We start from the raw sequence: 25,808 nt of genomic DNA on the forward strand, positions 1-25,808 counted from the left end.
TTCCACAACAGTTGTCAATGCTGATCTATTGTTGGAGAATTTGTACTTGAATTTAGTAACTTATTAAGACATGACTGGTTTTCAAAGAGAGCTGCATCTAATGTCAGAGCCCTTTTCTTTCTGGCCTTGCTTCCTAATCTCACCCCTGTTGCTAAGTGTCTACCTAGAGTATAGGGAGATGCCTAACTCCCCTCTATCTTATCTTGCTTATCATGACAGTAAGATCTTGCCTTATATTATTTCTAAAGCTTCTTTTAGTTCTTTTTTTATAAATAAATATAAATATCATTTACTGTTGCTCTAACCCATCAAGTAATTCCTTGAAAGTATAAAGGTTAACTAATGTCAGTGTTGTGTGCTTGTGCCATTTTTCTTCTTCTTTTCCTATCAAACAGAAGGAAAACATTTAAATTTTTTTCCTTCTTTGTGGTTTTGTGAAAGATTGCTTAGTCTCTTTTATTATGCATAAAAATGTTGAGGAGTTGGATAGTTCCTTGAGCTATTTTTTAAATTATACTAGATTTCACCTTCTGAAAGAACAATTTAATCATATCAGATTTCACCTTTTGAAGAACTGACAAAAATATACACATATATGAGAGAAAGAGAGAGAGAAAGAGGGACAGAGAGGGAGAGAAAGAGACAGAGAAAGAGAGAGAGAGTTGATCCACAAAGTCTTGTATCTAGGAACCAACCAGCAATCAATTTCTATTTTTGTCTATACTCAGACTATTTTTGTCTAAATTTTGCTGATATGATTTTCTATGGTATTTTGATTCTTAGGAAAATTTTCTCATTTAATTTATTTCTGCATTATTTTCATGAAACATCCTTAGTGTGAGTTGGTATATACGATTAGTCTGTGACATCTAATAGAACTATAAGCAATCAAAGCTTTCTTTTTTTCCCTGTGCAGGTATAGCATTTCTGTAACAGAGGAGGGTCTGTTATAGGCAATAAAAATAAGAAAAATAAATAAATAAATAAATTACACTGGTTTCACAGATTTGCTTGGCAACATCTGTTTAGGTAGAAGGCATTTGTCTTCTCATTTACTGAAGAGTTTGGTCATGACAAGCCATGCCTATTTATTTCCCTGGTTATTTTGAAAGCTTTGAGTTCAAGGGAATTGAAGTAGCCTAAATAAATTGCACTGCTGCCAGCAAATAGCGACTTTGTATCAGGGGCAGAGCGAGCATCTGCTTTGCCTAGAATTCTGGAGCCAAGTGTGATATCTGGGGACAGGGGCTAGAATTGAACTGACAGTTTAGTTTTTCTACTGCCCTGGATTTACAAAAGTTAGTTCTGAAAAATCACCCAATTTGACCAAGGTAAGCCAGTTTATCTTATCACTGTGACTAGGGACACAGCCTTTCCATCAACACCTGATGCCTGAGTCAGTGCTTCTTCCCCGTACCTTACTGATGGATTACCACTTTTTTTTTTTTTTTTTTTTTTTGGCCTTTTGAGACAGGGTCTTCCTGTAGCTTCAGCTGACCTGGAACTCACTATGTAAACCAGGATGGCTTCAAACTCACAGAGATCCTCCTTCCTCTGCCTCCCAAGTCCTGGGATTAAAGGCATGCTACAGGGATCTCTTAAATAAAATTGTAGCCTCCTTTTGAAGTCCTGTGATGACAAAGAAACCATATGGCTGCTTAGTCACAATCCTGGATATCAATATTGCCAACAGGCAGAACAACTGTTCCCTCTCAGGGAGAATGAAAGAGAGGAAGTGTGAAGGATTTTGTTACTGGTTAATGAAAAGCCAAATTACTATTTCCCAGCCAGAGCCACCAAAGACTATAGACAATACAAAACTACACAGTCTGTGCACTGTTAGGATTAAACCCATTATTTGGTAAAATTGCCTTGAGATCAAGAGTGAGTAAATAAATTGTAAAGCAACATTGAGTCATGCTTCTATATTTTAAATGATTGTCAATAACCACAAATCTTTAAAATCAGGACACATCTGTATATCATGACTTACAAGAGAAACAGAAAACTCAAAATAACATTGCTTTTGTCTCCTGCTTTTAAATTCAAGGGAACGGGGCATTTGGAAGCAGTGATTACATATATTATTGGCAAAGATCTCGCGCTTCCTACGGACTTGTTTTCTGCATCTTCAAAACTACTCAGAGGGACTATTTATTCCTAATACATTTCCAACCTAAAAAATCACCAGTTTTTTTTGTACAAATAGAATCTGACTTTCATGTTGCCAGTTGTGGAATAACCGTGATTTTGAACCCACCAGGAAAGATGACAATTCTTTTAAGCCAACAGAATTGCTTGACTCAGATGGCTTTATTTTTATTTTCCAAAAGTCTTCCCAATGAATTCTTTGGACGTTGCATGATTCTCACAGAGATGCTTAGCTGAATCAGTTGCCAGTGGTAATACCTCATCTTACCACAGATGACTTCAGACTACCAGTGTAAGTCATATGTTAGTGAAAATCTGGAGTTCAGTAGTTAGTCTTGGAGTGCAGATGAAGGGAAAAAGATGCACGGAGAGCAGACTGCGTTTGATAAGTACAGATGTAAACCACAGAGGATGATTAAGGGAAGACAGTGTCAATTCCTGAGGCTGTGGAGTCACTGCATATGTCATGTCACAAAACACATAACATAGGAGGACTGGAGGAAATGTGCTAGTTTTCACCTTGTCCTTAAAGAGAATTCATTGGATTCTTTCAGGAAATGTTCACAAATTCTGTGTATGTTTTTATCAGACAAATTTAGCATCTTAATGGAATAATAAAAGATATTATTTGAGAAATATACACAGTATCCTTCCCAGAGTGCCCAGCGATGCTAGTGGGTTCACAAGAATATATTCTGATTGCCTGATACATTAAAATCTTTTGTGCTTTTATTTTTTTATTATTTATTTATTTATTTATTTATTTATTTATTTATTTATTTATGTCTTTTTGAGGCAGGGTCTCCCTGTAGCTGTAGCTGGCCTGGAACTTGCTGTGTAGACCAGGCTGGCTTTGATTTTGCAGAGATCTGCCTGCCTCTGCCTCCCAAGTGCTTTAGTACTTTTGAGAAAGTACAAAGATGAGCTTGAGGGAGGAACTGGATATGACTGGGATCTTCTAAGATTTATGAACTGCTAAATTTGGAAATGTCATTTTGTTATTGCCAATGAACTGCTGGTGTTTTCTGTATGAGTCACTAAGAAAAAAATAACAATCACCTCCTTTAGAAGAGCTAAATGAGTAATACAAAATGGGTTCAATTAATCATTTTAACCACTGAAGTCACTCTGGGTAAACAAAGTGTCTACCAGATGACGTGCTCTGGAAAGGTAGTCATCCTTACAAAGTGCTGCTCTCTATAGCTGTGCTCGTCTCATTATCATATTGCAAATAGCTTTCTGAAAGAAAAAACTGTTCAAGCAAAATATTAAACAGCATTCATTTGTCATTTTCCTGCAGGGACTAGGCAGCGACCTGCTGTGACTGAAAATATGTGGTCATTATGGAGTTGGTATTGAATTGCCTATTTATCTTTAGCAGAGGAGAAAGGTTTCAATGACACTACTTTTTGATTGGTAGTTTCAGACACTGTGCTTTCCACAGGCACATCTTCTGTCCAGGGCTGTTATAAACAGATAAATGTATAAACACAGTTTGTGTGAGCTTTTTTAATGTTGACATAACTTTCTATGTCACAAGCTCTTATCCACCTAAGACGTGAGAAAGACCTTCATTTTCTTGTTAGTGTATGGTGTTTTGTATTACAGTAAACTGGGCTGCTGGATTTTTCAGAGATTAGAAGTAGTTATTACTAGTGGATTAGGTAAGGGTGTTCAGGGTGACTTACTCACTGATATGGACCAGAGGGAGCGCTTAGGGTCTATGCACATTTGGCTATCTTCTCATCTATCCCCAGGAAGCACTGGACATTTTTTTTCTGCAGGTAAATCTTGGGTCTATTTCTTTCTTTCCCACCATCTAAGCCTTTTCTTTCTTCCTCCCTGTCTTGTCCTTCTGTTCTTATTTTCCCCACCCTGATCCATACTGCATTCACAGGACTTTTTAGTGATCCGAGAAATTCATAGGCCACAGAACATACTCAAGAATATCTATGACTTTCCTCCTCTGCCCATCCAGTCCGCTCCATCGCGCGTCCCCGCCTGCCCTGGCCCTTTGCTTCTCTCAGCCGCCTCCACCCAGACACATGGCTCCGTGAAGCAGAAGGAAGAAGAGGCAAAGCGCGAGAGGTCCTGTTCGCCTGGCCGCGTCTGGGCCAGGAGAAAGGTACTGCAGGAAGGAATGGAACTGGGAGGAAGAAGATTCATTCCAGAGACAGAATAGCTCTCCTCCATTCTAGCTGTTTCCCCTAGGGTTACGGATTTTCTGCTTTCAGACTCTAGAGTCAGAAAGTCATGGACCTGCTGGCATGTTTGAAATGCTACCTCTGTAGAGACAGTCCTACTATTTCATCTGACATGTGTCCTAAGCCCCCAGTGACATACAAGGTAAAATAAGAGTAAATTGGGACATCTGTTGTGGACTTAGGACAAGCATAACAGTGAGGGTTCTGCAGCACCCCAGGCCACAAGCACCCAATCAGGATGGGAAAAACGTTGTGTTCCTCCGCTTGAGCCTAAGTTGGCGGCAGGCTGTTGTGGGGTCAAGAAGCTCAAATTATCTGGAAGTGGAACACACAGTCACGGGAACCAGTCCACAACTGTCCCTGGCTCTTCAAAACCACCAGCATGTGGACAGCAACAGTGGACGGGAGAACGTATGGGACTTAACTCTGGGACTGGAAACTCTCCCATCACACGAATGAATCTGCATCCGGAGCGCTGAGCCCTCTCTCCCCGCCCAATGGAATTCCCACCACCACTAAAAACCTGGTGGTGACCGCAGAGATGTGCTGCTACTGCTTTGATGTACTACCGTCACCTCTACGGCTTCCCACAGCCACGACTTCCTAGATTCACCAGTGACCCCTGTCCACTCTTTGTGACCTGGAAGACAGGGTGGGACAAGCGGCTTCGTGGCTGCATTGGGACCTTTTCAGCCATGAATCTGCATTCAGGACTCAGGGAATACACGTTAACCAGTGCACTTAAGGACAGCCATTTCCCCCCTTGACCCACGAGGAGCTGCCCAAACTTCTCTGCTCTGTCTTCCTCCCTACTAACTTTGAAGATGCCAATGATTACCTGGACTGGGAGGTAGGGGTGCGTGGGATTCGGATTGAATTCATCAATGAAAAGGGTGTCAAGCGCACAGCCACATACTCACCTGAGGTGGCTAAGGAACAAGACTGGGATCAGACACAGACAACAGACTCCTTGCTCAGAAAAGGTGGCTTCACGGCTCCAATTACCAGTGAATTCACAAAATCGATCAAACTCACCAGGTATCGAAGTGAGAAGGTGACAATCAGTTATGCCAAGTATATTGCTTCTCGACAGCACTGTTTCCAGAACGGTACTCTCCATGCCCCGCCCCTCTGCAATGTTACTCCTGACACACAGCTGCATTCAGTCCCACCCCCCATGTTGCCACCAATGGCTATGACATTATTGGAGCAGATGCCTCCTCTTCCTGGTCCAGTTACTTCTATTACTGCACCATTTTATGATGCAAGCTTCTGTTGCCAAGTCTGCCTCTTGCTGACTGAGGGGTGGGGGTTACATTGAATGCAACAGAACTTGAGGAGCCCAAGCCTTTCCTCCATCTGGGGTTCCTTTGGATCGGGGCTCCTCCATGACCAGTGAGAAAGACTGTGGTTTCAAAAGACCCTTGTCTGGTGATTTCCCACGTGTGTTGGGTGCACACTGAAGGCTTGGATTGATCATGGAGGCTTCCTTCCCCAACCCCCACAGCCTTCCCAGATGAAGTAGGTGTACTCCTCTGGCAGTCTGGGCAACGGAGACCAACATGAACCATTTTTAGGTTGTTGTAAATTTCTTTTTTAAAATTTCCTGTTTATTGGTACCAAGAATTGATCATAACCTCCATGCTTCATAAGCAAACACCATATTAGGGTCGAATGCGGACACCATGAGCCCTTCAAGGCTCCTGGACAACAGACCCTCACCAAAATTGGAAGCCCTGTGGATGACATTGCCCATCCCCTTGCACAGTAAGCTGTGAAGGTTTTAATACTTGCCCCACTTGGCAGGATTTCCTGGTACTCTTTCTGCATCAAGTCTCCTGGTGTTGAACACAGCCCTGTGATATAGCCTGCTGAGGAATGGCGTGGAGATGCCGGCATAGGTCCTGATGTCATCACCATTAGCAGGTGTGAAAGGAGAGGCCTCTTCCACACCACCAGGCTACCTCAACCGGAAGGTAGTAGTGCCTATGTAGCTGGATCTTGGTTCTCAGAAGCACAGATGTGTAAACAGGCAGTTGGGATTGAGTTGGGCTTTAGGACACATTGCATCCAGTCTCTGAGCTCATTTTCTTCATAGGCAAATATCCTGAAAGACCTGTAAGTAGAAGAATTCCTTTTTTTGATTTTCCTGTAGAGGTGGGAACACTTGATATTTCAGTCCTCAATTAGACTTTAGAACAAAGCTGTGTAATAAAAAGAGGTGAATCTTTATCTTGTCTACCATGCTGGGAGTCTTCAGCCCACCAGGGCACATGCTCAAATTGCTCACAGTTGTTCATTTAAACTCTGGTGTGACATTCCTTTCCTGTCATTACTCACTTCTGAATAGCTGTCAGCAAATCCTCCCTTGTGTATCCTTCACTTGCTTAGTGGCAAAATTTACAGTACTAGGGAACTTGGAGATGGTCTGAAAGCTCTGTGTCAAAGGCACTGCTGAGGCGATTCACAGGAAGAGGTGGTCAGCTGGAAGAACGGATCCTGAGGATGATACGCAGATTTCCAGAAACATGCTTAGAAAACTAAGGTGGGTCGGGTGTCAACCCAGTGAACATGATTGAATTTCTTTTTCACAGTTGATGTGGTAATGGTGTGGATTTCCAAAAAGAGAAAATATTCAAAAGATTTTTTTTTCCTCTTCCAGGAGTGAAGAGGGGGGAATGGGGACACTTCCGTATGCTACTCTAGGTGTCACCCTCTCAAGTTCCTGCGCAGTTGGAGGTTTGTGTTACCAGTGAGGACCTAGGATTGATGAGGGAGGTGCCAGTGATATGAGAGTGCCTGGGGTTCACCCCCCCCTCACTGCCAGGTTGGGTTCCTTCATGTACAGGAATGTGAAAGGGTCTCATGGATTCCTGCCACTGAGGGTAGTGAAGGTCATGTTACAGGCAGGTATGACAGCAGGTGTTCTCAGGTCCCATGGATTGATGTCAGGTGATCAGCTCTGGACTGAGCCACCCACCTCCAATTTGTACAACAGTATTGATACATAGGGCTATACTCATTACTGTTCAAGTATTCTATGTTAAAAGTTGTGTTTAATTTCTAAAGATTTAAAAAACAAAAGGCAAAAAAAAAAATGGTGCTAAACTTCACCCCTGAGCACACTTAGTGAGACAGGTCATGCAGCATGTACAGTGCCATGCTCCTCAAGCCTCTTAGTCTTGTAGAAATGTAGCCCTATCTGTCTTCCCCAACGTATAGCATGTATTTTATTTTATTGAAGGTGGGTAGAAGACTTGCTATTTAAGAAAATGAATAGAAAATTTTAAAACCCAATAAATAAGGGGGGAAAAAATCAGTGCACAAGAATCGGGCTGGCAAAGCCCAGCACCACACTGAAGTGGGCTCAGTGGTTTCGGAGTGAAGAAGCCTTACTCCCTGCACATTTTGTCATACTCTCACATAAGTCCAGCAGTGGAAACACTGAGTTCTTCTGTCTTGTCAAGGGGCCTTGGGAGTCAGGCAAGGGAAACTCTTTGGTCCAGAAAAAATTGGCTGTGTTGGTGTCTGTCCTGGCTGGGGCCCACTCCTTCAGAAAGCAGTCTGGAAGTGCAAGGTCATGGTCACCTCATGGAAACGTGTGGTAGGTGGCTCTCAGGAAAAACATACCAAGTGTGGATTGTCCACATGTTGGCTTTGCATAGGGAGATAGCACTTTGAACTGGAACTGCCTTCCACACATTGACCAAAGTAGTGATGAGGGTGGCTAGTACAGGCCAAGTAAATGGTGGGTAGTGGAAAGGGAATATTTTCCTGCCTGGTGTTTCCTTTGACCTTGGGCCACTGTGCTGAACCAGAGGCCTCCACTGTTGTCAAAGAAGCAGCCCAACTCTGCTGGCTTGGAGTTTGTTTCATCCCTAGCTGTGAGTGCCTTTTGGACTTGAAAGTTGGATGGTCTCATCATACCCACAGCTAGGACATTCTCTGTAATTATGAACTGTCCTTGTTTTACCTGAGCTAAAAGAGAATGTCATTGATCACTTGAGTTTGTCATGTTGGGTTGTTTCCACTGTGAGGTTCTTAAAATTTTTTTGTTTTATAATAGTCAACTCCTGTTAGACCCTATCCATGTGAAAGGTTTGTAGTTGAGGCATTACATATATTTTACAGTTTATAATAAAAAAATCATCTATACAAAAGAAGTCCTGGGTGTTAATTTTAATATTTTGCACAAGATCTGTTTTCTATGATATGTTAATACAGTTTCACTGGCAATATTATTTTCTACTGAGATTTCTGAAGCCTAGGAAGCTACATGTTCGTTTTGAATTTTTGTTGTTTTCCTTTTATTTCTCTGAAGCAAGAGACTGTATAGCCTTCAGTGCAAAGACTTCAGACCAATTCTTTGTAGTCTACTTGGTTTCCTCTTGGCTATATAACTTGTGAGTGCAAATCATCAAACTCTTTAATGAAGTATTGTAGAGAATAAATCATAATGGGTTAAAAAAAGAATATTTATGACTGTAGTTCATCCAAAGGTAACTTTCAGATACCATCCGGATACAACCACCATAACCACATCTTCACTTTGCTCCTTAAATCTGTTTCATTTCATGATGTGCTCAGAGGGCAAAAAGAACTCCTCACCATTTTCTGAGGCATTCTTTGCACATGACTGCAACATTACTCTTTCAGCATGTTGAGTTTGAAGAATTCCACGTTGATTAACTTTGTCTCTGACATTACAATCCATGTATGAATTAAGTACTCTTCAGAGCTTCTTTTATAGTTTTCTAGATCCTCTTTATGTTAGTGAATATAGAAGTTTATATATTTTCCAAAAATGTGCTTGTCCGATAAACATAAATGATAAATTGCAAAGTTAAAGGAGGCAAATTCATTTTTTTTTAATTCTTGCTAGTACAGATACCAAAAACAGTATGTTTAGTAAATGTAAAGATCTGATAGTCCAAGACTCTGGTAAGGAGGTAACTTCATCTGCAAGGAATAAATGGAACTCGTAGAATCAAATGAAAAACATGCCCATCCCTGGATGGTACCTTGTTGGCTTCATGTTTAGAAGGAGGGAAAGGAGAAAAACTCTGATGACAAGTACAATGCAGAGTGCTGGTGACAGAGTCTGTGCTCACTGATGTGACTGCGAACAGCATTTCTGCTTGTAGAGAGTACTTAATGTGGCTGTGTCCAGATAATAATGATTTGTGATCTTTCCATAAAAAAGGAAGATGTAGAGACAGTTAAGAAAAGCCACAGTTGAGCCAGAATCTTGCTTCTTCAGTAAACTATAAAATTGTTCTTCCAGGCGGAAAGGAGACAGGTTTTATTCCTCTGAATGAAGGGCCTTAATTGCTCAGATACACTGCCAGGCTTCTCTGCTTCATTAATCCTATTAATAATCTAATTCTGCAGTGCGAGAAAACATGAAAAAAATTAGATGGCGGTAAAATCATGGGCTAAATAATTAGCTTGTAGCAATATGCATCCTAAGTGGTTGATTCTAAAATCATCTTATTCTCGTGTGTGAGTGTGAGTGTGTGTGTGTGTGTGTGTGTGTGTGTGTGTGTGTGTGTGTGTTTGATTCATTTCCTCACCAAAATACTGCTAACCACCTAACACAAGTAAATTCAAAGAGTTGATACATAGTAAAGGAAATGGTTATCATTTAGTCAGGTCTTGGTGTCTTACACTTAACATATTTAAGATATACTTAATAGTCAATATGGTTATTAAAATAAGTATGCAGATGCCTAAGTTAATTATTCTACCACTTGAGTGCATTGCTATGAATGAATGACCACTTGCCTTGATGGAACAAGCATATGAGTCCAGTCCTGTGGGCATGACTAATTAGGTTTCAGAGAGGACACTGAGGTCTAAGGAACTTGAGACTAGCTCAAGTCTCACAGTTTGTCAGTGACTAAGCTTAGTTTGCAAATGAAATCTCTTCAGAATTAGTTGATGTTCTCCAGGACATTGCCATTATCTTGAGGACTGTCAGATTTATCTGGCTTTTTGCCTATGAGTGAGCTATATTTCAGCAATGACACTGCCTCCAAGATAGAAGATGATCCTAAATCTAATTCTGGAGATTTTTTTCTATCACAGAAATCCATAGAGAGCAGTTAGCAGAGAGAGAGAGAGAGAGAGAGAGAGAGAGAGAGAGAGAGAGAGAGAGAGAGAGAGAGAGTTCTGAAATTGAATTCTGGAATTTTAATTGCCAGTCTGTTATGAACATAACATCATCTTGGAGTCATTATAATATTGTTGCAGTTATTGGTTTTAAAATAAAACACATTTTCTCAACTATTTAAAGCGTGATTAATACATTTCCCTTTATGAGACTCTTAGGATCTGTTTAATTCTCTGTCTCCCCTCCCTTCCTCTCTCTCTCTCCCTCCCTTCCTTCCTCCATCATGTTGTCTTTCTGCCTTTTACCAACCACAAAATTATAGGTCTATGTCCTACTGTACTTCAGGGAAGTGAGGTCAGGGTGATAGCACAAGGGGATATTCATAATCCTTGTTTTAACAAGCCTAGATTTATACCATTGTCAGAAACTTAATTGCTCAGTTACACCCCTGGTGCTTAGGATTATGGAGTTGTAAGGGATAATGGTGAGAGAAAAAAATTTAAATCTCTACTACTGGCAGAGAGCGCATTATCACTCTGGGATATCTGACTTTATTGAGCAAGAAAAAGAAAACTATTTTATATAGGTATCCAGTAATTCTGTGGGCCCAAGTCATTTGGAACACTTATAGAAAATGTTTATCAGTTTGTAAATCATCTGAATCTAGATGCCTGAGTGGCAAGGAAAACATTGGGTTTTTTTGTTTGCTTGTTTTTATGAATATATGCCGGTAGCTCTTTCAGTGAACTGCTGTATCCAGGAGATTGTTTACTTCCTCAGTAACTGCTTTGTGAGGCAGAAGATAATTTCATTTTGACTCTCTGTATTTTCTTGGGTCTGATAGACATCTTCCTGATCCTGGACTCATATTCCAGAGACCAATAACATTTGTTAAGGGTCAGAAAGAAGGGTGGCTAAAAACACAGATGATGATAGAAAATTTTTAGTTAGTATAACAGTGTGGAAATTCTAATATAGCCACTAAATCATTTAACCTTTTTTTAAAGTTTTTATATTGGTTTGCCACTATTTTCTCATTTAATCATCAGCATATAAGAAGGGACTAAGGGTTCAATGACTTAGTTTGATTTCTAAACATCAAAAATGGAATTAGACTCATCTACAGTAGATTCATGTAGACTTTGAAAGTAGTATTTCTCTAGCATGCCAGAAACATGTGCTCTGCTTTTCCAGTTTCTAGTGTTTAAATTCCTCATAATAACAACTTAAGGGAACTACATTTTTAGCTCAGCGTTCAAGAGGTTTCAGTTCATGACCATTTGGCTCTATGTTTATGGCTCAGTTACACAGCGGATCATTATGGCAAAGGCCATGGAGGAAGAACCTCTTCACAGCAGACAAGAGGCAGAGAGAAGGAAGCTGGAAGTCACAGTCCAAAGAATCTTGTTCCAGTAGCACATTCCTCCAAATGTCTCTCTTCCTACATTTCTCCATTTCTCAATAATGCATCAGGGATAAATTGATTCACTATGCCAGAAGCATCACGAGTCGTCTCTGGAAAGACCATCACAAATAAACCGAGACCTGTGCCTTCCTAGGCAGGTCTTAATCCAATCAGATTGAAAATCAATATTAATTCTCAAAAAGCATTATCAAAAGGAATATGTAGCGATGTCATCTTTTTAACCTGTTCCCCTGGAGGGCATGCCTACCCTTTGGGGCATTGTAACAAGACACTCTCATCTACAAAGTTAATGCTTGAAAACCATTCATTCAGGTTACAAAAATAAATCTCAAAAATATTCTCATTACATTTTAAGTAAGATTATGACTTTAGACTGGAACATATGCATAAGTTATTCTGGGGTGCATGACGGTGTTGACTGCAGGTTGAGTGCATCCATATCAATTATAAACTATATCAATGATTTGTTTCCTTTAAGCTTTAGTGTGGATTCGAAATTCTCAACTTAGACTGTAGACAGTAACTTCTGAAGACCGCAGCTTAGTAACTCATTAGATGCCATGTTTAACCTAAATCGTGGTAGGTACGATATAAAAGCTTGTTTCCTTTCATTCTCTCCTTCCTATCTTCCACTATGTTGTATGTATAGATTCTTAGTTAATCACCTAGTTAAATAAAATCTTATTTTTCCTTAAGTCAACTTTGAGTGTGTAGTAGATACTATGAGGACCTCCATGACTTCAAAGGAGGACACAGCTACATGTGGTTAAAAGTTGCTAAGCACAGATATGACGCATACTTCATTTAGTGTGACAAGGTGGAAAAATTACTTAAAATATCTGAACAGTAATTACAATATGCAACATCAAACAAAGGGTATGCAATGTATAATATATTTAGGTATATTTACTGATTCCCTGAGGGTTTCATTAAAAGTATTCTGATCACATCCAGGCATCCTCCCCTCTCTCCACTGCCACTCTACTACTCTCCCCAAGTTCAAGTCTTCTATTATTATTTTTCTTTTTTACTGGCCTATCAAGTCCAATTTGTGTTCCCCAAAAGCTCTTGGATGTGGGTCCATCTCTTGTTGTCTGGTCAATCTACCAGGCATCATATCCTAAAGATAGCTGATGCTCCCACTCCCATTCTACTGTAGTAGATCCTCATCGAAGAATGTGGTTGGTTTCTTGCACACCTCCCCATCCATGCTATGTTTATGTTTTATTTACTTTTTTCTTTTTATGTTTTTGGGTTTATGTTTTAATAAGGAATTGCACATGAAGAAAATTAGAACTGAGGTTCTGTATAAAAGAGATTTAATACTGGGGCTGGAGAGATGGCTTAGTGGTTAAGAGCACTGACTGCTCTTGCAGAGGACCTGGGTTCAATTCCCAGCACCCACATGGTGGCTACGAACTGTCCTTAACTCCAGTTCCAGAGGAATCCTATACCCAAGACATGGGTGCACTTACATACATGCAGGCAATACACTCATAAACATAAAATAAAAATAATAAATAAAAATATTTTTTAAAAAGACACATTGGTTTGATGTGCTTGTTGTGTGACTTTTGGAAAGTGATAAAATTCCTCTGTGCTGATAGTTTTCTATTTATAGTTTTCCATAAAATTAGATTAGTTAAAACAAGTTATGTTTAGAGAAGTATCTGTCTCAATGTTTCTCCCTAAGAATTCAATAAATACAATTCTGGTTACTGCTTACTGTGCTTTTTATTACATATGTAGTTTAGATCACTTACAAAGTGCATGCAGATGATAAATACCTGGTCATTAGTAAATATGTGATAGATGTCTGCTCTCATTTAAGTGACACTTTTTTAAAAAATCTAGTCATTATGAGATAATATTGTCTGTATGGCACTTATGTACTTTACAGAAGCAGTGGTGATTATTGTTTTAAGAAATAGAAGCTAAAATAAAAGGCCTTAAAACACTATGTATTAGCAAGGTTGTGGAACTACTAGAATATAGCTAATATAAATGAAAATTTGAGCAATTCCATTAGAGAAAATATGCAACAAAAATGTTCAGTACTGTTGGAGTTCAAACTTTCCGTTAAGATAGAGTGAGTTTACTATTATATGTGTAGCTACAAAAAATGAGTGAAAGTTACACTAAAGTATGCATAGAAAGGTTCATACAAGCTTTCTTCATGATAGCTAAGAACTGAATAAAATCCTCCACCCAATTAGAATGGATAAAAACACATGCAGAATAGCTGTTTGAAATATAATATAGGAGCAAAACAAAAGTGCAGATAAGTTCAATAATGCAGATAACTCTTGCAAACACATTATTGGACTTAAAAGGCAGAAAGAAGGCTCACTCACTTTAGCGCAGTTTTCACGTGATCTCCCAGTGGGAGAACTACTTGGTAATGACATGTGGCACAGCAGTTCTCTTTGGAGAGGTAGACAGTAGCTGAAAATTGCCTGAGAGGGCTTCTAGTATGCAGGCTATGCCTTTATAAATTCCGTGTACTTGCAAAAATGTGTTAATTGTACATCTTATGTGTGTCCTTTCTTCAAGGAGAAAAAGAAGCAAAATAGTAAAAGTCACAAACTGATTTAGAAATTTTGAAAAATTAATCTAGATTGTTAATTTTCAATGGCTAAGCAGTGTTTAGAAGCTATACCTTACAGAAATGGTTTTGGCTATTTCTTAAACAGTACTATATTTGATGAGTGCTAAGCATTTTAAACATTTTAGTACTTTGAGAACTTCATACAGTATATTTTGATCCCATTCTCTCCTCCCGGAACTCCTCCTTCATCACCACTTCCTTACCCATGAACTTCCTATTCTTTTCCCTTTTTTCCCCATTGAGTCTAATTTGTGTTTCCAAAATACGTTTAAATGTGCAACCTGCCCTGAAACTTGCTCCAGCTACCAGAAGTCACACCCTTAAAGAAAACTAACTCTTCTTCTTCCAACAACTAATTGAATCATTCTTTAAAGTCTTACATAAAATATATAACAAGCAGTCAGAGAAAGCATTCATGGAAACCATCCCATACTCTACAGCCTAAAAAAAAAAAAATCTAAGAATAAAGCTAGCCAAGGATTTTAAAGGATTTCTACAATGAAAATTTTAAATCTTTGAAGAAAGAGATTGAGACAGACACAAAGGAATGGACAGACCTCATAGCTCATGGATTGGCAGAATTAATATTGTGAAAATGACCATCCTAAGCAATTTATAGATTCAATGCAATCCCAATCAAAAGCCCCATGATATCCTTCATATAATTAAAAAAAATCCTAAAATTCATATGGACTCACAAAAGATCCCAGATAACCAAAGCAATTTGGAGCAAAAAAGGAGTATGCAGGGAGGATTACCATACCAGATCTCAAACTATATCACAGAGCTATAGTCATAAAAACAGCATGGTTGTGGCACAAAAATAATAATTATAGAAGATGCAAACATGAGCACATGCAATTTCAGCCCACTAATATTTGACAAAGGCAACAAGAACACACAGCGGAGGAAAAACACCATCTCCAAGAAATGGTTCTGGCAAAACTGGATTTCCAAATGAAGAAGATTGAAATTAGAATTTTATCTTTGACCCTGTCAAATCTAAGTGAATCAAAGACCTCAATATGAAACCTGAAACTCTGATACTGTTAGAAGAAAACATAGGCAGTATCCCACAAAATATAGGTGTAGGAAAGAACTTTCTAAATCAGACATCAATTACTCAGGAATTAAGGTGAAAAATCGACAAGCAGAACCTCATTAAATTAAAAGGCTTCTGTACAGCAGCAGAAACAACCAAGAGAATGAAGAGGAAACCAACAGACTGGGAGAAAATCTTAACCAGCTACACATCTGACAGAGGATTAATATTAAGAATACACAAAGAACTAAAAACAAAGAATCGAGAAAACAAATGACTCAAAAGATAAGCTAAGGGCAGAGAGTTCTCAAAAGAAGAAATAAAAAATGGCTAAGAAACACTTTGAAAAGTGTTCAACATCCTTAGTAATTAGGGAAATTACCACTTTAAGATTTCATCTTAGTGAGGGAAAAAAAAAGATTTCAGCAAGGATGTGGTGAAATGGAAACATTCATTCACTTTTGCTGGGAATACAAATTCATGCAACCACTAAGGAAAGCATGTGGAGAACTCTTAAAAAAACTTAAAAATCTGAGTAAAACTCCATCGTATAAATGAACCACATTTTCATTACCCACTCGTCAGTTGAGGGACACTTAGGTTGCATCAATCTCTTAGTTATTGTGAAAAGAGCAGCAACAAACATGGATGTACAAGTGTCTCTGCAATAGGATGAGTTCTAAGAAAGAAGAAATCGTGAAATTTACAGGTAAATGGATGGAACTAGAAACTGTTATACTAAGTGAAGTAACACAGACTCAGAAATAAAAACGACATATGTTCTCCCTCATATGTGGACTCTAGCACCAAATCCTTATAAGTGAATATGTATCCAGACATAACTACAGGAACCAGGATAATGAAAAGGAACCAGGGAGGTAAAGGAAAAGAAGGAATCTGAAAGAGAAAACATAGAAAACAGGCCTTAATAAGGGAGATATGGATAAAAGAGGGGTTATTTTAAGGGGATGGAGGAGGAAGGGTTATATAAGGAACCTTGGGGATAAAGGGAAAGAAGGAGCTCAAGAGAGGTGGGACCATAGGAGAAGGTTATTATTAAGGGAGGAATGGGAAAAATGGGGACACTTTAAATGAGGAAACCACGGTGGAAGTGTTAGACAATGAGAGAGATAAATAACGCCTAGCTAGTCTTAAAAACCAGAGGGAACCATATTAATCAAATGACCTACTGACAAATTATACATACAACTAGCTCAAGGAATATAATACAGGTCTAGGAAAGGTCTATCTGAGAACATTTGGTCTTTGTTCAAGCTTTATCTACATAATACATGGCAATTAAAAGTACCAGATTGGTGGTACTAACCTTCTTGAATGTCTAACTGCCATACTTTGAGTCCTATACTAATTTGATCAGAGGGACATAAAGGTCAGTTATTGCTCCTTGCCCTCCTAGATCGACTAAGCTCCAGGGGAGTATGAGCATCTTTTAAAATGTCCTGTAACTGTGGTACATCACCTGTTCTCGTCATCAAGAAGGCATAGAAACCCCACCAGATGGACTTGAACTAGTGTCTGGTCTCCAAAGAGGAGGGTCAACTTAGAGGAAACATATCATTCATGCTTCCAAGTGAAGCAAGACATGGTTGAACAGGACCTCTGACTTATCTTCACATAGATGGAACTGGTAAAAGAAAGGAGCCAGGGGCTCCTCCCAAGCCCATGTGGTCCCTGAGGAACAGATCCTCAAATGACCTTAAGAGTAAAAATAAATTGGTTTATCTAGGCCAACTGTGGGGTCTTAAACACCCAAAAGGAAAGTATAACCAAAGATTAAAGGGATTAATATAATTTTTAAGAGTCAATGTGTATAGCTAAAAGCTACATAACAAGAAACAGTACCAGACAGGAGATTCCTTCGAGTTGCTGGCCAGGGTGGTCCAAGAGACTCCCAGACAGTAACCCAGCATAGAATTGGGAAAATGAACAGCAAACCACAATCTTATCTAAAGGAATATTCGTAACTGATTGCTGCTAGATGACGAAGATCTGATCTTCCTAAAACAAGGAACTCCACATAGGCTGACTAGATTCAGAGAATGGACAAGCACTGGAGAACGGTTGGGTAGGGGGCAACAACACAGTGGACAGTAACAGAGATTACAGAGTATTTGGGCTCCTGTGGGGGGAGTGCTATGGGAAGGTGCCATTTGGGATGTGGGCATATAGATGAATAATGTTGTTTGGGATGTTCTGTATGAAATATACACATAAAAATCAACAAACAAAAAAGTTATATTTGAGGAAGAAGCATAAAAAACCAAAAACAAACAAAGAAAAACCAAACAAATAAAAAAATTAAAAAACAAAAGGAATTTACCACATGATCCAGCGATACCACTCCTTGTAATATATACAGTGGACTCATCCTACTGCAGAGATGCTTCTCCATCCATGTTTGTTGCTGCTCTTTTCATAATAGCTAAGAAATCAAAAAACAACCTAAATGTCCATCAGCTGATGAATGGATAACAAAAATGTAGTAATATACACAGTGATAAAGACAGATGAAATCATGAAATTTGCAGGTAAATGAGTAGAGCTAGAAACTATTATACTGAATGAACCAAGAAAGACTCAGAAAAAAAAAAGTGACATATGTTCCCTCTCATTTGTGGATCTTAGCACCAAACACTTATATGTGAGTGTATATCCTGATTTAACCTTGGGAACCATGGAGGAAAAGACAAAGAAAGATTCTGAAAGAGGGGGATAGTAGAAAAAAGGTGTTACCAAGAGTGAAAGAAAGAGAGAAGGATATACAAGGAATCATGCGGGTACAGGGTAAGAGGGAGCTCAAATGTGGGGGAAAATCAGATGCAAGGTATTATCAAGGGGAAAATGAAGGTACTTTAACTGGAGAGGGAGAAGGGAGGTTAGACAGGAAAATAGGAAAGATAAATATTGCCTATGTGGTGTGAAAAACCATACGGAAACATTTATCTCAACAAACTATTGAAGAATATATATTTATATACAATATTTGAAAACGAGTGCATGTTTATGCCTGAAGGCTGCATAAAAAGAAACAGTGCCAGAAAGGAGAAACCTCCTTTCAAGTTGGTTATGAAATGCATAAAATTCAATAGAAATATGTATTGAGAAAAATATGTATTGAGGAAAGATATTTAATCATCTAGTTTCATTGAAACTGAAAGACCATTCTTTCTTAAACTGAAGATGTACAGTAAAATGTTCTTTGTAAAATCACTTGAAATAATAGCCGTAAATTGACTTGTTTTGCCAGTATGTGGTTTGAGGGTGTAGTCCACCATAGCATGAAAACATGAAACAGGAGTTTGAGGTGGTGGATTAAACCGTGTCTAGTCAGGAAACAAAGAGACAGGTTTGCTGGTTCTCAGCTCACTTTCTACTTTTATCCTTCTTATTAAGTGCAGAGCACCAGCCTATGGGACAGCACTCCCCACATGCAGGTTAGGTCTAACTCTTAATGCTTAATGTCTCTGGATGCGCCTTCACAAACACGCCCAGGATTGTCACACAGATGACTTTAAATCCATGAAGTTACAATGAAGATTTACCATCACAATGAACATTTTAATCAAATTAATCTACTCTGAACTTGTTTTAAACTTAGCAAAAACCATAAAAGGCCCATATTTAAAGAGCAAGAAAAATCTTTTAGAAGGTTGAAGAATTCATCAATTATTTGGATTATTCTCTTAAAGATTCTGGAAACTGCTTTCCTAAGATTCCTGTACTTTCTCATGGAGAAAATTGAAAGGAATGTGAGTGGGAAGCTACAGCCATTTCCACTTCTGTCACACTGGGCTTCTGAGGGCAACAGGCAGTCTTCTGTTTCTTCCATTGTCAGTTCTATCACACTACTTCTCCACTAGTGTCTCTGATGGTTTCTGCAGGTTCTAAATCCCTGGACATCACGCCTTTCTGGGATTACAATATCCCTATTTGCAGACCCTACAGACTCTATTAGAAAACTCCTAGATCAAATAAGCAGAGTGAGTTTTGGCAGTTCAAAATCAATATAAAAACAATGCCATTTGTATACATTTATATTACACTCTGAGAAAGGAATTAAGAAAAATATCCACTCAGAACTGAGGCAAAAAGCTGACTGTGGTAGTTCAGGCAGGTGAATCTCTTTGAGAACAAAGGCAACCTGGTGAGTTCCAGAATAAAGAAACTACCTTCAGAATAGAAAAGAAAAACCTTCCTTGAACATATATCAACAAGGGATTCATGTCTTAAGTATATAAATAACTGCAAAAATTAAACACCAGAGAACATACACCTGGGAGATGCCCAGGACTAGGTGACACATCTGCAGTCAAATCTCTATAACTAAGGCTCATAGAACATAGCAGAATAAAGGGTAGAGAGAGGTCTAATGCAGCCCTCAACTTTCATCAGTGAATCACTGAGGCTTCCATGTACATCAGAGTGTGTTACACACAGAAGGTCTCAACTGGCCAAGTTTTGGAGAATGAGAGACTGTAGAGTGTAGGATGGGACTCCTATATAGAACCTCACCCACCCACGGCTCAGGAACCATTGCAGAAGAGGAGGCAGAAGGATCATAAGATCTTTGAACCAGGGCTGGTTCTATGGGGTGGAGGCTTCCAGGCCAATGGAGGCTTGCTCATGTGTGCCTGCAGCAGCAGTAGCATCCAACGCTGGACATATGTCAGCTCAGTTAAATAAGGGCCCAAAGAGGAGGTGAGGAATAGGTCAGGGGTCAGGGCTAGATCGAGGACTACTTGATACTACTGGTTGCTGCTGGGTGAGGGAGAGTATGACTTACATACGAACGCTGGATGGGCTGACTAGACTTCAGTGGACCCATTTACACTGAAGGATATTTGGGTACAAATACCTGAAGGAATAGGACTCAGCATGCATGACAGAGTGCATAGGGTTTCGGGGGGCATGGATGGGGTGAGGCAGGGATGGGGGAGGGGTCTGGATGTGAGTGGGAAATATTGTATGAAATTTTAAAAGCTCAATAAAAAAATTAAACACCAGAAAATCAAGTGATCCAGTTGATAAATGGACTAATGAAGAGATAGCTTTCAGAGGAAGAAATAAAAATGGCCAATAAATAAAAGTGTGTTTGAAATTTTTAGCCATTAAGGAAATAAAAAGTAAAACTATTTTAAAATTCCGTCTCATCTCAGTCAGAATGGCTATCATCAAGGACATAGACGACAACAGATGCCAGTCAGGATGTACAGAAACTTTTTAAAAAAGTTTTTAGTTATTACTTTTATTCTATGTGTATGAGTGTATTGCCTGCATGTGTATAAATGCACCCATGTCATGCGATGCCTGCAGAGGCAGAAAAAGGTGTTCGATCCCCTGGAACCAGAGTTATGAATGGATGTTAGCCACCATGTGGGTACTGGAAATCAATCCCAGGTCCTCTACAAGTGCAGTCAGTGCTCTCAAACTCCGAGTCATCTCTCCAACCCCTATAAATTCATTTTTATTTAGATTTAAAACATTTTATGTCTAAAAATGGTTTGACTGCATGCATGTAAGTACACATATGTGTGAAATGCCCGCAAAGACCAGAATTAAGCATCAGATCTCTGGGACTGGAATTACTTGTAGGTGCTGGGGAAAACCCAGATCTTCTGGAAGGGTAACCAGCACTCTTAATCACTGAACCATCTCTCCCATGAGAAAGCAAAATACTAACACAGCCCACCAGAATGTAAAGTGGGACAGCCAGTGTGGAAATCTGTGTGAGGTTCCTCAAAACTAAAAATAAATCTACCATATAACACTGTATACCATTATTGGCTAATTCAAGATATTGTCCATTTTCCTTCACATTCACATTTTACTGCACTATTTACTAAAGCTAAGAAATGGATCTAATCTACACATTCATCAAAACATAAATGGATAAAGAAAATGTGGTATATATTCATAATGGGGTTTTAATTAACTATGAAGAAAAATAAAATCATGACATTGCAGGCATTTGTATACCGATGGAAATTATTAATCAAATAAGCCAGACTCAGAAAAACATACATTGTATTTTTTTCTCATACTTTTGTGAAGACGAGATATTAATGGAGGTGGGGGGAAGAAAACTGAATGAGGGAAATACATGTGGCTAAAGGAAAATGAGAGTTTTGTAGGAGGAATCAGGGAACCAGCAAGAAGAGACGAGTGGGTGTAGCAGAGGGCCGTGGAAGCGCAGAATGGACACAATAAAGTGAAATGGCGCATACATGAAAGCGCCATAAGTAGCCCCACTAGTTGCAGGCCTACTTAATAAAATTATACAAAGAATAAGTTCAGTAAAAGCTACTAAAAACCATAAAGGAAGAAATAAAAACTGCATAATATTGATCAAGTTGAAATAGTGTCAGGTCAATTAATGAGTCAATGTCATAATGGTTGAAGAAATTATAGGATGTCAACTGGGGCAGTGTCCTTTCATTGGAATGATTCCAAAACATTTTCCTTTTTGTTAATCATTTTATTTAGCCTGAAAAATGATGGATGGAGATGAAGATCAAAATGCTTTCAGTAACAACTGATTTTAAACTCTGAAATTTCATTATCAGATGATGTGTTCCACTTTCATGTTTGTTTCTATGTGTTAAAATGTTATCCTTCAGTCTGCAGTTGGTTTTCAGTATTTTTCAATTCACTTTGGTTCATTTTACTTTGATTGAATGCAATTCAATAGAACTGTATGACATAACAATATGTCAAATGGGCTATTATATTTAAGAAGTTATCATTTTCAAAGGAGAGTAAAATAGACAAATACAAATGTGAATATATTTACAACACGAGGAAAGGTATTTATGATGCTATAAAGAAAAATAAATTATAGTAACTGAGGATGTTATTAAATACTTTGTTTGAGGAAGAAGCACGTAAAATGACTCCTGAAGGATGGCTGGTAGATAGTAAGCTCTTGATAAATATTACCACAGTAGTGGTAAAGATTTCCTGAATGAATATGTAGCTGAATACAAATGGGAAAAGAGGTGTTTGTTAAATACTGCGCTTTTGAATACATAATCATATTTTTTGCTATCATAATATTAAAATGATTCATCTTAGCTTCATTTTATAGAAGGAAAGGAGGAAGGGAGAGACAAAGAAAAGAAATTGAGGTTCACAGAGATAAAAGCAGTTTTCTCAGTTCATGAAGTTTGTAGATCCTAGCAGGGATTTCCTATCAGCAGGCTTGGTGCACTATAGATACACTGAGATCTTTGGAGAAAGAGAGGAGAGATGTTGAAGAGGAGCAAAGTGAGAGGCAGAAAGTAGAGGTTAGCTTCTCTTCACTCCTTTAGCTGTTCTTTTAAATGTTTTGCTTTTAATTTGTGCCTCTCAAAAGTTTCATAACTAGATTCATATTTCTACTTGAATATAGTGGCTTGCTTTCAATGACAGAGGAGGTCATTGTATTTTGATGATAGCCCAAGCACTATGAATTTAAATAGATCAACAACCCAGGAGGATTCAGGAGTTCAAGGACATGGGAATGAAGCTCTCCTCCCTTGATTGCCTTTCAAAGTCATCCTAGTTTGATGACAGATCCAAAATATTATGTTTTCACACATTAAGGTACCAGAGAGATTTATACTGATGTTTTGAAGGACCTGTCAGACCACAGATAACTATCTTAACAAGGGGTCTAAGATTATATATCCATCCATGGACCATTCAGGTCATTTCCGGCTCTTGCTTTGGAATAGTGATTACTTCATCTCTGTGCTTTAAAAATATTTAAAATGTCAAGTTAGTAATATGAAAAATTCACCTTATTTACCTAGAAGGAAGGACTATAGAAACATGTCTGGAGCCTGGTGGATCACTCAAGGCCAGATACTGATTTTTCACATTATAGCACTTAAATTGTTAGAGCTATGGGATTCCAAAGGTCATCTGCACAAGTCAAATACAACTCTAAAAAGTAGACCATGAAAGCAATATTCAGTGTCCCTCAAGATGCTATAGTCATAAGACGCAAAAAGAGTCACCATCAGGAAAGGGATGAGAAGTTACAGTAGACAGGGAAGGCAGTTGTCAGCACTTCAAAGAGAAAACAAAATAACTTGAAAAAGTTGTACCTTGTGACATATGTCCTTGTAAACCCTCAACATAAAACTTATTTCTGAATTTGTATTCATTTATATTTATTGATGGCATTTAAATCAATTAAACTTACAATTAATTCAATTCAGTGATTATACAGACCCTTTCAACAACTGTATGATGTTCAACATAATACAAATAGATTTATGATCCTGCTCCTTTGTTTGAGAAAGTGAAAACTGTACCATGAAAGATCTACTGTCTTCTATCAGTTTGTCACAGTGCAGTAACAATTGTGAACTAAATCTTTTCTACAATTGTCTGACAGGTTTGTTTTAATCTTGCAAGAAAAATACAGAGATCTTCAGAGCTAACATATAAGACATTATATTATCAGAAACCTGTATTCATTGCATGTGTTTTAGCTTTGTATTCTTTCTTTCACTCAACTCCAATGTTTGTTAAACAAAAAATTTGAAATGTTTACTTCAACATGGAACCACTTAGCCATTTAAATTTGCCCATCAGGTACTTCCTCCTTAGCTCTGTACGTACTTTGCTTGTGGGTACATTTAAATAGGAGGCACGGCCACCCATTAATTCTTTTTCTTAGTACTGAGCTCTCAAAGTGAAACCAATAGTAAGTATAGAAATGGATCAACATCTAATTACTAGAAATTGCTCTCAATTACTAAACATTGCTACAAATTACCTGCCAAATGGGCAAGGGCTGTTTCTGGTAATAAGGATTTTAATGTGAAATTTTACTTTATTTAATTTTCAGACTACCCTTTGTGCCCAATCTGCTCCTCTTTGGACAGACTCAGCAGAAAGTTAAGTGGTCAAATGAACTCATACCTGCATCCTGCCTCTCATTTGGAGGAAGCTGACTGAGAAAAATGGGTGCATCTTGTGAAGGTTGAGGTAGACTTTTTGTTCTTTCTTCTGGGAGTTAGAAGCGGTGAATCTACTCAGACTTCATTCACTATAAAATATTGCACCGGATACTTTCTGCTTCTGAACTCTAGTTTCTCCATTTGTACAATTCAGAATGGTTTAAGCATGAAAGGTGTCTTTTGCTGAAGCATACAAAAAAATTTTAACTGTCACTAATGTTTATATTTACTTATGGAAGCATCGCAGAGATTAGGCAGACTCTGTCATTATGAAGTTCAGAGTAACTTCTAGTACCCAGTAGGATGCTCAATAATTAATGTTGTTCAGGAAGTTAAGACTAAAGAAAGGTCAAAACAGGATTCTCCACAGGAAGATTAGCTACTCCATTCCTCTCATCACTGTCCCTGCTAGCCTTTCTAATAAGCTGACTCCTAGTCCTTAAACCCAAATTGCAGCACTACCTTTCCAATCCATATGAACCACCCAACTTACCTTAGATCCTTAAGGCGGCCACCTCACTGGCAAATTCCCAGCTTCAGGATCAGACAGACAGACCTGCTCAGCCAGGACTCTGAATCAAAATTAAATGAAACAAAAACAGAGTAGAAGCTCCTGTTGGACACATAACTGACAAAGAACATCCATATGCCCAGATGGTAACACAAAAACACAAATAATATGAAAAACCAGGAAAATATGTCCCCCACAAAACCCACCAGTCCTACAGAAGGGCAGAACATTGAGAACCACCCTATAGAATCCCGGGATAAAGAACTTAAAAGAACAGTCATAAACATGATCAAAGACTTACAAGAACACACAGACAAACAACTCAAAGAATTCAAAGAGGAAAGGCATAAACTTTTGATAGAAGCTCAAGAATATACAGATATGTGGCTCAATGAAATATCAAAAAGAATTCATAATTTGAAAAGCAAATTCACTAAAGAGATAGAAATAGTGAAGAAAACACAAATGGAAATGAACATGAGACTGAAAGACTCAATAAACCAAATAGAAACAATAGGAGAACATCTCACAAGCAGAATAAATGAAATGGAAAGTAAAATATCAAGACTGGAGGATAAAGTTGAAGATCTGGACTCTTTAAGCAAAGACAATGCAAAATTTAAAAAATAAACACCACTATAGGAATGGGGTACTCAGTAAATGTGGGACAACATGAAATGACCAAATCTATGTATTATAGGCATACAGGAGGAGAAGAAAATCAAACCAATGGCATTGAACAGATCTTCAACAGGATTATAGAAGAAAACTTTCCTAAGTTAAGG

General features: G+C 38.5%; 1 pseudogene; it reads left to right on the forward strand.

Moving 5' to 3' along the window:
- The first annotated feature begins 6,262 nt into the window (after positions 1–6,262).
- LOC115069578 overlaps positions 6,263–25,808 on the forward strand; it is a 120,121-nt pseudogene continuing 100,575 nt past the window's right edge.

Source organism: Nannospalax galili, unplaced genomic scaffold (genome assembly GCF_000622305.1).
Source record: "Nannospalax galili isolate Female #2095 unplaced genomic scaffold, S.galili_v1.0 scaffold52, whole genome shotgun sequence".
NCBI lineage: Eukaryota > Metazoa > Chordata > Mammalia > Rodentia > Spalacidae > Nannospalax > Nannospalax galili.